This window comes from Balaenoptera borealis, assembly GCF_965194805.1.
Source record: "Balaenoptera borealis genome assembly, chromosome: 13".
Classification (NCBI taxonomy): Eukaryota; Metazoa; Chordata; class Mammalia; order Artiodactyla; family Balaenopteridae; genus Balaenoptera; species Balaenoptera borealis.
In genome coordinates this window covers 77,926,916-77,940,476 of record NC_138870.1, presented here as the reverse complement: position 1 = coordinate 77,940,476, position 13,561 = coordinate 77,926,916, and the positions used below count along the sequence as shown (strand labels likewise).

The 13,561-nt window shown below is 36.1% G+C and overlaps 1 pseudogene across 1 annotated transcript in view; it reads right to left on the bottom strand.

Moving 5' to 3' along the window:
* LOC309609186 (zinc finger CCCH domain-containing protein 15 pseudogene) overlaps positions 1-13,561 on the bottom strand; it is a 29,686-nt pseudogene extending 16,125 nt beyond the window's left edge. Inside the window, exon 1 of the transcript in view lies at positions 1-13,561. This exon is cut by the window's left edge and continues 16,125 nt beyond it. The product of the transcript in view is annotated as a zinc finger CCCH domain-containing protein 15 pseudogene (transcript).

The following is a 13,561-nucleotide window of genomic DNA, read 5'->3' as shown; positions in this document are numbered from 1 at the left end:
GAGTATAACATACATGCATATACGTGTACTGCTACCAACAGCAGTGTGCTTTATTATAATGGGTGAAAATTATATGCCGAGAAGAGAGGTTCAAAAGATGAGGAAAGTAGTTTTATGGGTATGGCTATGGAGATGCTAGAGAGGATAACTGAGGGAGAGAGGTTTTTATGATACAACAGGGCACAGACAGAGGGTAAGTATGTGGTAGGGGAGCGTGGGGATAGGGCCAGGGTGGGTGGGGATGGGTAAGTAGTTACAGAATGCTCTCAGGACATTTATGCTGGGATCTGTAGACTCTTAACACTCTTTCATGTATAAGTACGTGTTACAGGGATAGTGCAGAGGTAAGTTCTCACATTATGCATACAGCGCTCATATTTAGTCTAAACAATTCATCTTAATGTTTTTTTAAAAAAAGCACTGTACATTTTCTACAATTATGAATTAATGCACAGTTTAATTGTACAATTGAAAATGACTAAAATAAACGTCATTAAATTTTTTAAGTCCTTGCCACTATAATTTTGAAAATTTATAATAGCAGTAAGAAGAAATGACCTATCATAGATAACCACTCTGAATAATTTAATGCATTTTATTTTCAATTATTTTATTCATTTTTTTCTAAATTTTATGATATAATTGTTCTAAATCCTGTTTTGTTGTTGTTTTTGTTTATTTTCCCCTTATGTCTATTGATTTTCACATCCAATTATGAGACTGGGTCTCCAGATAGCTCACAGAAAATGCCATATCTTTTTCTAAATCATATAAAAATATTCCAGAAAATGCCGCTCACTATGCAGAGGCAAACATGTAGATATAACCACTGGAAAGCATTAAAGAGACAGTTCCAAAGATGGAAGGTTTCTACTGACTCCCGAGTACATGCTCTGCTTTGTTCTTTACTAAATGATCAGTATTGTTTTATAATTCAGTGTAACAACTCCTGCTGCCAAATGTAATCTCTCTTCTCATCTATGTCATTTTCACTTATAGCTATAGCGTTTCTTTTTTCACAATATCTATATCCATATTTCTCAGAAATCATCAACGTTTACTCTATAGGTGCAATACCTAGCACCACAATCAGTCAAAATACTTACTGACCGAATAAAAAAGTTTATCTATGAGGAGGGTGTATTAGAGTTCTACAGAGAAACAGAACCAATAGGAGATAGATAGATAGATAGATAGATAGATGATAGATAGATAGATAGATAGATAGATAGATAGATAGATAGATAGATAGATAGATAGATAGACAGAAAGAAAAAGACTTATTATGAGGGGTTGGCTCACTCAGGGAGGCTAAAAAGTCCCATGATCTGCACTCTGCAAGCTGGAGGCCCAAGATAAACAGAGGTATGGTTCTAGTCCAAGGCCAAAGGGTTGAGAACCAGGGATCCAATGCGCTAAGTCCTAGTCTGAATCTGAAGACTCAAGAACCAGGAGAGCCAATGTCTGAGGACAGGAGAAGGTGGATATCCCAAATTTGACAGAGACCAAATTTGTCCTTCCTCCACTTTTATGTTCTATCCAGGCCCTCAATCTACCAATCCAAATGCTAATCTTTTCTGGAAACCCCCTTGCAGTCATACCCAGAAACAATGTCTCACCAGCTATCTGGGTATCTCTTAGCCTGGTCAAGGTGACACATAAAATTAACCATCACAGAGGTTCAATATCAAACATCGTCCAGAGAAACTGAAGCACTGTGACAGACTGTTCAAAGATGCCAGAGTTATCAAATTATTCCAAGAACAAAGACTGGTCAGGACATTAGTCATAGTCTCACTCCAGAGCAGTGCCATTAAAACATTTAAGAAACATCAGTTATCTAGTTATGCTTCTTGCTGGCTATGTCTTCAGAGAGTCAAAACCTACATTCTCTGGATATTAGAGCCAGAGTAAGAATCAGGAACCAGCCTCAAGTCTACTTGATGCTTGGAAGCATTCCATTGGACATCTCAGTAGTTTGAGGGCAGCTATAGTGCATAAACATGTCCATATAAATTTATCTAAATGTAAATGTAAATGTGAAATAAATATTATGTGGCGGGTTTTTTTTAGGGAGAAATGAGCATAGTATGAAATCACACCAAGTAGAGCAAGGTGTTGCAATTCCCAAAGTCTAGAAACCTCTGGCTTTAGCTGGTAAACTATACTGTGACCTCAAGATAGGCACAGATTAAAATAAAATAAAATAAAATAAAATAAAATAAAATAAAAGTAAATAAAATAAATAAAAATAAAGTAAAAAGATAAAACAAAAAATAAAAATAAAATAAAGTAAAATTCAAAAAAATGAAGCAATTTATATAGCCTAATGTAATTCTCTCAGGTCAAAAGCACAATAAATTACTGAGAATCTGTGGGTATCTTAGTCTAAAAGCCTCAAGAACATTTCTCTAAACCAGTGGTTCAAGATATTCATTTCACTTTAATAAATATCTATTTAGTATTTAAGATGTGCCAATAACCATACAAGATGCTGAAGCTAAAATATTGAGTAAGACAACAGAGCATGCAGGTCTGTGGAGCTTATCATCCAACAAGGAAGCAAGATCATTAAACATACGATTATAACTAAAGGTGTTTGTAGCTATGAAGAAGTACTGGATTAGGTGAAGAAACAGCACGGTGTCTGTAATTGGGGTGTTAGGAAAAACTTCCCAGGCAAAATGACAGCTAAGCTATGACCTAGACTACAGGTAACGTTTAGCTCATTAAAGCTGGAACAGCAATAATGAGAAAGGGGAACAAAAAAAAATTAAAGAAAATTAAAAAAAAATAAGGTAAAAAGAACAGCATGTGTAAAAACTGGAGATTGAGAGATGTGAGTGTGTGATCCATATTTTCAGGTGTGGAATGGCAACAGATGAGACTGGGGAGCTAATCAGGCCTTATTTTCCGTGTATTCTGTGGGAAGTTAATAGGAGGTATAAAAAATAGTTGAATACATTTAGAAAATGTGGGTCATTCCCACAGGACTTCTCAGAGCCTTTACTATGTTAATATCCACCACAAATCTCCAATGTTTAGAGCTTCTGACTTAAATTATTGTCTTGCTATTATTGTGCTCTTTTAGCTGTCTGCAGGAAGTTGAAGCTGTTACCACCTCCCTATTTCACTTTAACCTGGAGAAAAAAATGGTATAAGAAAATGAGATCAAATGGGATTTAGGTAGCAGTGTATTATTTCTTGGTATATTTCCACTGCCCTGTACCTACAAAGTGTCTCATCTACTGTGTAATCCTAATTCCAAAAAATTCATTTTTTTTAGTGAGTTATAGATATGCATATTCACCTCCATGCAAAGTTCACAGTAGACAGGAATCATCTACTCCCCATAATGATTTTTTCCTTACTCCTAAAGGAGTGTTTTCCTATATTAGGTGCACATTTTAAAGGCACTGATACATTCTACTACTCCAGAAGCTTATTTTATTTGGCAGCCATAGCTACCCCACTGCAAAATGAATGAATGAGTAAATAAATAAGAATACAGGCAACATGTTCCAAGAGCTGTACATCTTCTTGACAGGAAATCAATATACAGTGGGTCTGGAAATTGAGACTGTTGAGCTAAATTTTTGTTTACTTTCCAGATAATTCCAGTTTCTGTTGTCATCAGGATGGTAAAAAGAGAGCTTTCCTGCATTCCCATTTCATAAAACCCTTTATGGATCATGACAAGCTATTTGCAATTACGTTCATTCAAATTCTAAATTCTGCCCAAATGCAGTTAACAGAATGCAGACAGCTAAGTGATGGGAATGGTACACATAAATTCTGTATATGATAATTATTTATTGATCTGCAAAGTGCATTTAATTTGGATCAGTACTAGAACAAAGGCATGGATGTGCTGAAAGCTCATATAATCATACTGAGAATATGGACAAGAACATCTTCCTAGCATGGACAGAGCAGAAATGTTCCTGCTAGAAGAGAAGACTTCCTTCTATTTCAATTTCTTTTAACCAATGAGTGTTTAAAAGTTAGTTGTTTCCCGGGACTTCCCTGGTGGCACAGTGGTTAAGCATCCACCTGACAATGCAGGGGACACGGGTTCAAGCCCTGGTCCGGGAAGATCCCACATGCCACGGAGCAACTAAGCCCGTGCGCCACAGCTACTGAGCTTGTGCTCTAGAGCCTGTGACCCACAACTACTGAAGCCCGCGCGCCTAGGGCCCATGCTCCGCAACAAGAGAAGCCACTGCAATGAGAAGCCTGCGCACCACAACAAAGAGTAGTTAGTGTCTGTCATACAGAGTGAAGTAAGTCAGAAAGAGAAAAACAAATACCGTATGCTAACACATATACATGGAATCTAAGGAAAAAAAAAAAAAAAAGGCCATGAAGAACCTAGTGGCAAGACAGGAATAAAGACACAGACCTACTAGAGAATGGACTTGAGGATATGGGGAGGGGGAGGGGTGAGATGTGACAGGGTGAGAGAGTGTCATGGACATATATACACTACCAAATGTAAAATAGATAGCTAGTGGGAAGCAGCCGCATAGCACAGGGAGATCAGCTCGGTGCTTTGTGACCACCTCGAGGGGTGGGATGGGGAGGGTGGGAGGGAGGGAGATGCAAGAGGGAAGAGATATGGGAACATATGTATATGTATAACTGATTCACTTTGTTATAAAGCAGAAACTAACACACCATTGTAAAGTAATTATACTTCAATAAAGATGTTTAAAAAAAAAAAAAGAATGGGGGAAAACAAGGTTATATGACAAAGAATGATTTGTACTTTAAAAAAAAAAAAAAAAGTAGGGGAAAGCATTTCATCTTTTTATATTTCCAGAAAACATGTATGTATCTGAGAACTTTTCTCTGACAATTTGAAATAATTTTATCCTTAAGATCACCTAGACCCAAAGCCACTTGTGGCAAATATTTCTTTGATGTTTATTCAATTTCTATCTCAGTTATTGGTCTATGCATCCTATATGGTTTTTGTTTTTCTTTGTGATTTCTTCTTCCTCAAAAATCACAGTTTAAGTTTTAAAATTCATTAAATAAATTATTTATTAAAAAAAAAAAAAAGAGTAGCCCTCGCTCGCCACAACTAGAGAAAGCCCGCGTGCAGCAACGAAGACCCAACCCAACCCAAAATAAATAAATAAATAAATAAATTAGTGGTTTCTGTTTCTATACCCAAATTCTGAGTTAAGAAGCTCCTTTGAAAATATTTATTACCATCCCAGCCACTGCACCACAACCCTATTATTGGTGTTTAAAATGTATACACTTATAAATTAAGAATGGAAATTCATAGTCACTTACAAATCAGTGTTTTTTTTTGTTTTTTTTTTTTAGTTTAAATTAGCAAAAGTTCCATGACAGTGAAAATCTCTTTAATTCTTCTGTTCATTTTGGAAATGGAGATCTGACTTTTGTTTCAAGCAAATTTGTCTTTGTACAGTCATTGAAATAGTCCTGCCCAAAACATATGGCTGAGTGGTGCCATTATGGTCCAGTCTGTTAAGCAGAACTCCACCGGGGGTCTCATAGTTCTCACAAGTCAGGTACAACAGCCTACTTTTATATCTACAGGAATAAGTCAAAATAACCTGTGTGTCCTTATCTACCATTAGATCAGTCCCAAACATAAAGATGCGCAAGACTTATTTGACTAGCTTGTTCTAGGTCCTCATGCCTAGACATTCTCTTCCAATAAGTCTGAAATCAGTTCTAGGAATTTTTTATTTTTAGCAGCACTCCAGGTGGTTCTAATGCAAGTGCTCCTTCAGTTTAGAGAGTTTTCATCTTTGTACTTCTGGTACCCAAACCAGTGCCTGGTATATATCAGACTCTTAAAAATTAATCTTTTAAACAAAACTAAACTAAAAGAAACTGAAATTTCATTGGACATAAGTATGGCTGTGTTTGTCAAAACAGGTTGGATTATGCAGCAGGAAGAAACACCCTTAAGCCTCGGTTGTTAACATAACACAGGCCTATCGCTCATGTCATGGTCCTGGCCACTCTCCACGGGCAGCTAGTGTCCAGGAAGCCACTCAGGGATCCAGGCTGACAAAGATGTTACCATGATGCAGCTTCACCTTGCAGCTGCATACTCCAGCTGTGGTGGCTTTTGAAATCACCATGGAAGGGAAAAGGCATGTTGGAAGGGTTTTCTCTATCAATTAAGCATGTTAGCTTGGGATTAATGTACATTAGTTTATTCCCAGTCCTTTGGCCAGAACTAGTGTGTGGCCCCACCAAACTGCAAGGTGGCTGGAATGTGTGACACTCCTGTGTCCTCAGAAGGAGAGAACTGATAGTGATGAACATTAGGGCTCTTTATCTCTGAGGTTAACATATGAGTCATTTTTTCATATGCTTCTTTACGATGTTTTAGGTAGTGCTCAAATACCATTTATGGACTCCTCTACACCAGCTGGACTCCTGTCATGGTCCTCTAGTGCAGCTCAACCAATACATACGTACTCTTTTCATGGAAGAATTGATGAATGACAAGATCAGTCATTGTACAGTCATTGAAATAGGCACAATATCTTTTGTAGACATTCCCACAAAGACTTAGTAAAACATGGTATAAATCATACTCAAATGTTGAGCCCTGAGTTTTAGAGAATTAAAAAACGTACTTGGAGAATCGAATACACAGCCGAAAAGGTCTCCAAGAGCATGTGGTTGATGCTTAGATACTGAACAAAACACTTTTGAATTTAACCCAAATAACTGTTAGTTCTTCCAGGGTTGGTGTCAGTATTTTGTATGCCAAATAACACCGTGGATTGGGAAGCTATGAGATATGTCTGCAATATACCCAAAGAAAAGGGATAAGAAGAGGGTTTCATGTGTAATCACTATTACACGGGAGTAGAATAGAGACCCAGTGGACAGTTTTAAAAATTGTCTTAAATACAAAAAGATAGTCAAACTGGCTGTTAGTATCAAAAAATTTTTTTAAAAAATGAAACCTACCAAGTTTTTTGTTACTATGAAGATTATGATAACCAGTTATACACTCAGCTTAAAAGCAATGCTTTCCCCCAGAGTTTTAAGTAAATGGTTAAATATATTTAAGTGTTACCAAAGTAATAGACATTTTAAAATAAATTCAAACAAAAGAAAAATTGAACATCTCTTACTTCCTCCTTTTCAAATCCCTGGTGTTAAAATCTTGTTTCTTGATTTATATTGTTCCAAACTTTTGATATGTATATGAAAATACACATATGCAAGCAAACACTAGCACTTATATTTTTATCCACATATTATAAATACATATTGATCTCATCTAGACCTTAAGTAAAATGAAACTAGAGAAGGGTCAGTATTTCCTTATTTTTATCCCTGGTACCAAAGTGTCTAGCACACCATGGATGCTTAATTGATCATCTGATGAACAGAAGACCCTTAAGTTAACAAGACATCTGAGACAGTTTTCAACATGAGCCTTATTATTTTTAATGGCAGTATAGTATTCCATAATATAAATGTGCTATAATATTTTAAACTATTTTCTATTGATGGATATGTAAGGTTTTTTCTATTCTTTGACTATTACAAACAATTCAGAAATTGTTCATTAGGATGATTATTTATGTCAGATAGATTCCTGAAGATGGAATGTTTAGCTCAAAGTCGCAAATGTTTTAAATTTTGAGAGACACAAGTGATATGGTTCTTCACCTTTTTTGGGAGAATCACAGAATCATTGGACAATCTGATGAAAACTAATATACCCTCTCCCAGTAAACTGTACAAATGCTCTACGTAATCACCGAAGCTTCTGGGTACAACACCTAGTTAAGAACCCTTGCTTTAGAGTGTTACATTAACTACTGAGGTTGATTTTGTCACAAGTGATCTCAACTTTTAGCTGCAGCATGGTCTGCCAGCTTTCCTTCAGAAAGCAGATGTTCTCTGAAAGGAGAATTATGAGATCTTGAGATACCACATGCTAATTTGCCCGCATGCAAATTTTAAGCTCAGTTTACCCAATTTCAAAGGCAAATACTTCCGTGTCAGTACAATCGTATGACCGTAAGAACTCCCACAATTTGTCACATTAAAATCCCCAGTTAAGCCATGATTTTCTTATTTTCTTCTCGAAGTTTCCCTAACTGTTCCAGCCACAGTGATATTACCAATTTTTTTCTTAAGAAAAAGGGGGGCACAGTCTGTTTCCACTCAGATTGCATCAGGTTGGATTAAGTAAGAACTTGAAGGTTGCCCAGCCCAAACATAAGAGTTGCACTGAGTCATAAAAGAGAACTCCAAGTGAAGACAGTTACTAATAGCTAGGAGAATGCTTGGTGAACAGACATGCAGAACCTGATCTCCCAGTGACCAATGGGGGGACTCGGACCAGCCCTAACAGGGGCAATTGGGTCAAAGAAATTACTGTTTTATAATTCTGAGTCAAAACAAGAAACTTGAGGTACTTGGGACACTAGCATTGAGTGTCTCTCTATCACACGCACACCCCAATTCTTCTGTTCTCTAAGCTAGTTCATTTTTCTTAAAAGAACAAAGACAAAATTTCAATAGTCCTCCTCTCCAATTTCAGAGAAAACACTGCCGGAACTAGAATAAGAGATGTATGTTTCAGCTGTCTTCAGGAGGAAGGATGCTTTTCTTTAAGGAACTGTGACTGATTTACATGAGAAAAAGTGCTCTTGGTTTACTCAGCTACAGATGATTGAGGACTTTCCTCCTTCACTTCTGAAGGAGGAATATTTGGACATCGCAGAGAACTGACTCTGACATCTTTAGAGAGTGGAATCACTTGGCTGGGCTCATTTCCTGGCTCCTGTGTTTTTATAGCACAGAGTTTCAAAGACTTGTAAAGCCAACACGCACTTAAATTTCTCGGTTTCTATCAAAACAAATCTGCCATTTAGCTTCACTTTTTCAGCGAGGCTCATTACAGTCCTAAATTTGAACCTCATTAGAGAATAAAATCTACACCTGTCTTTAGATCATTCCTAAAAACTAACACTCTCTTAGTTTTTGGTAAATGCTATTGTACACAAACTTGAAATTCATAATTAATATTATTGAATAAAATTGTTACCAGACGGTTTTAAACTATGAAAGAAAAAGTGTGTAAGTTTTCTCCTCATTGCCTTTTAAGAAATCAAATTGAAGTTTAATTCAGGTAGGAAACAGGTTAATGACAATAAAAAAGTTTAATCTAGACCCTTGTTATGCAAAGGGTGTTTATTGCATCAGCATTGTCAATATCACCTGGGTGTTGATTAGAACTAGAGCCCTACTGGAGATCTACTTACTCTTGATATGCATTTTTTTAAGATTCCCAGGTAATTTGCATATACAATAAAGTTTTATTTTGTTTTTTGATTTTAATGTATCACGGTCTTTATTTACAACTTTATTGGCAAAAAAGAAAAGGAATAGTTTAAAACAGTTTAACACAGGGCATTGCAGCTGATCCTGGCAGATTAATGAAATTTCATTTTAAATGTCCATCTAATTGTCCAAAGATATACAATACTGAATCTGCATACGCAGTTTCCTTTATGAAGTACAGGCTCATATCTTAGGCAGTCTTTTGAACATATAAATACAAAGGAAAGAAAATCACTCATTAAAAACTGCATTAAATGAAGGGTAATTTAAATTTATGTTGTCCTTGGAATAACACATACCCAGTGAAAATCAGAAGCTGGAAAAGCAGTTACACTTCCTACTTGAGTGGACAGTTAAAACAATCAATCATTTTCTGCAATGACCATTATATTATTAATTTATCATGAACTACTCTGAACTTACTATGAGATGTAGCCAAAGTCAGAAGACAAGATGTAGGGAGAATATTCCTTTTTTGGAGAAGAGTAAGCCCTCCAAAATCAGCACAGGAAACAAACATCCTGTTGAATTCTAGGTGGAAAAAAATTAATGTAGTCAATTTCAACTCATGCTGAGCTGGCTTAATTTTTTCATTGACTTGTTTGGTGTCATTCTTCTAAATCAAGTGTGTTTAATTCTTCTTCTAGTTCATCCAAATCTTCCCCAGTAAGAAGATTTTCGTCAACAGGAACAGAATCAATGGCTCCATTTCCCTGTCCCTCCCTTTCGTTGTCCTCTTCCAAATCACTTCTTTCACCATTTTCAGCCCTACCTCCGGAAGCTTCACTTAATTTGTTTTCATCCTTTTCTGAAGTATATGTGCTGAATCTTTCAAGACTGGCTACAGTAATACCTGTCTCATCTACATCTCTTGGGATGTACAGGCTTAAATCTATGTCATTTATGCTCACTGAATCATCAACCTCATCACCACCTGTTCCCTGGGTAGAACAGGTATCATCTGCTTCCTCCTCCTCATCATCAACCAGTTCAGGATGAAATTCAAACACCTCACAACCACTAATCACTAATGCTTTCCCTGCTTTGAAGTCTGCTTTCCTTCTTTCTATATCTTGCTCAAGTTTATCAATCTTTTCTTGTCTTTTTCTTTTCTTCCATGTGCAAGAAAAGATTCTAACATGACTTTGGTAACATTTGGATCTACAGCAGAATGCTCTCTTTCAATTAGATCTTCTAATGAAATTTCATCTTCTTTTTCTTCTTTCTTTTTATCTTTTTTAAAGACAAACCCAGGAGAAAGTGCATGACGATACATGCAAATATTACCCCCTCTAGGGCATACCCAAAACCAGCCATATTTGTTGTTTTCAATAGCTTCAAGGAAATGCTTGCACACTATTTGAGTTTTTGGTTTTCTCTTTTCCACCTCACCGTGCTTCTTGTTTACTACTTCTTCCAGTTTTTTCTCATTCCAATTATCCATAGTATCTTTATCAAGCTCTTCATCTCTTGCATCAATGTAAACACTTCGCCTTTCACATTTTGTCTCCAGAGTCAAGTCATGAGAGAACTTACACTTATCTCCTTTAGTACACTGTCCTTGCTTGAAGAATGCACATACCATGGATTTGGGATCTGCACCTTTACTTATTTTTTGAGCGGCAACTACAGGTTTGAACAACTCATTTAGCTCTTGCAATTCCTTCTTCTTGTCATCTTTCTTCAACTTCTTTTCAGCTTCACTTTGTGCTACCTGAAGTGGATTTTGTTGACCAAATTTAACTTGATGAGTGACAGCCTTGATAAACTTCTGTTGCTTTGCTCCTTTCTTATTCTTTAGACCAGAAGTTTTGTCTTCGATAATATTCTCCTTCTTTTTCTGCTCCGCCTTTTTGCTGCCCCCGGCCTGAGCCTGTTTCTTGGGGGGCATGGTGGAGACAGGTGGCACCCGCCAGACTTAAACACAGCTGGACTCCCTCAGGGACTCTGGCCCTGCGGTTGGAGAAGGAGGAAGACACCTACAATAAAGTTTAAGGAACACTGATCTAAGCCACCTTTGTGAAGCTATCTAGAGACACAAAATGTTTCATCCCTTAAAATGCACAATCCTGTGACTAACGCCAGCTACCACGGGTATTTACTGTCCTCAAGATTACAGCACTCCACGTAAATTCTCTGAGCTGGACAGGTATGGAAGAACATGTCCTTGAAGAAATCTAATCAAAAACAGAAAGTCAAAAAGATACTCAAGTTCTTCATGGCTCTGTAAAGATTCTTGTGCAAAAAACATTACTGCAGAATGACCAAATAAAGACAAGCGTATGATTCAACTAAAACTACCAGTTTTAGTTGCAAAAAAGAAAATTAAGGGCTCAAAATAATGAATAAAAACAGCCTCACTTTCTTTTACCTTATATATTTATATTGCTAATTTATTATTAATTAAAATTAGTATTTAATAACTTAATAACTTCAGTCCCCAAATAGTAATGCTAAATTTTTTTGTTGTTCTTTTTTTTTCATTATAAATAGAGGGTCTGAGAAGCAATACTAAAACTTTGCTCATATAGTCAAAAATATCATTCAATGCCAGGTACTGCTTTAGGTATTTAAGATACAATCAGTAAAGAAAAAAAAATTGTCCACTTTGGTGATGTTTACATTCTTGTGTGGAAACATCAGCAATAAACACCAACAAGAAGTAAATTGCATAGTAGGTTGGAAGTGATAAATGCCATAAAGAGCAGTGTTGGGAGTGGGGAGAAGGTTGCCATTTTAAACAGGACTATAAGTTGTGGAGGTACCATTTGGGCAAAACTTGAAGGAAGTGAGAAAGGCAGGAGAAAGTAGAGGAAAGCCTAATTGTTTTGGCCAGTGAATGATGCATGTAAATCTCTTCCATGTATTTACTATTTTTCTTTTTTCTTCCAGTTTCATTGATATATAATTGACATATAGCACTGTATAAGTTTATAGTGTAGAGCATAATGATTTGATTTACATTGATCATGAAATGATTACCACAATAAGATTAGTGAAACTCCATCATCTCATAGAGGTACAAAATAGAAATAAAAAAAATTTTTTTTCCTTATGATGAGAACTCTTAGGATTTACTCTCTTAATAACTTTCATAAATAACATACAGCAGTATTAATTATATTAATCATGTTGTGCATTACATTCCTAGTACTTATTTATCTTATAATCAGAAGTTTGTGCCCTTTGACACATCTTCAACCAGTCCCTCTTCCCTTTACCCACTGCCTCTGATAACCACAAATCTGATCTTTTTTTCTATGAGTTTATTTGTTTTTGAAGTATAATTGACCTACAACACTATGTTAGTTCCTGGAACACACCATAATGATTCGATATTTCTCTGTATTATAAAATGATCATCACCATAAGTCTAGTTTCCATCTGTCACCATACAAAGGTATTACATTACTACTGACTATATTTCCCATGCTGTACATTTCATACCCCTGACTCATTTATTTTGTAACTGGAAGTTTGTACGTCTTAATTTCCCTCATTTATTTCACACATCTCCTGACTCTCCTCCCCTCTGACAATCACCTGTTTGTTCTCTGTATCTATGACTCCATTTGTGTTTTGTTTGTTCATTTATTGTTTTTTATATTACACATATGAGTGAAATCATATGGTATTTGTCTTTGTCTGACTTATTTCACTTAGCATAATACCCTCTAGGTCCATCTATGTTGTCACAAATGGCAAGATCTCATTCTTTTTTATGACTGAGTAATATTCTGTTATATATATACCACATGTTCTTTATCCATTATCTATTGATGGACACTTCGGTTGCTTCTATATCTTGTGCTATTGTAAATACTGCAGTGTGCATATATCTTTTCAAATTAGTGTTTTTGTTTTCTTTGGAATTGCTGAATTGTATGGTAGCTTTATTTTTAATATTTTTGAGGAAACTCCATACTGTTTTCCAAAGTGGCTGCAGCAATTTACATTTTGATTAACAGTGCATGAGGATTCCCTTTTCTACAAATCCTTTCCAACACTTGTTATGTGTTGTCTTTTGCTTAATAGCCATTCTGACAGGTGTGAAGTGATATTTCATTGTGGTTTTAATTAGCTTTTCCCTGATGATTAATGATGTTGAGCATCTTTTCATGTGTCTGTTGGCTATCTGTATGTCCTCTTTGGAAAAAGGTCTATACAAGTTCTCTGCCCATTTTTAATCATGGTG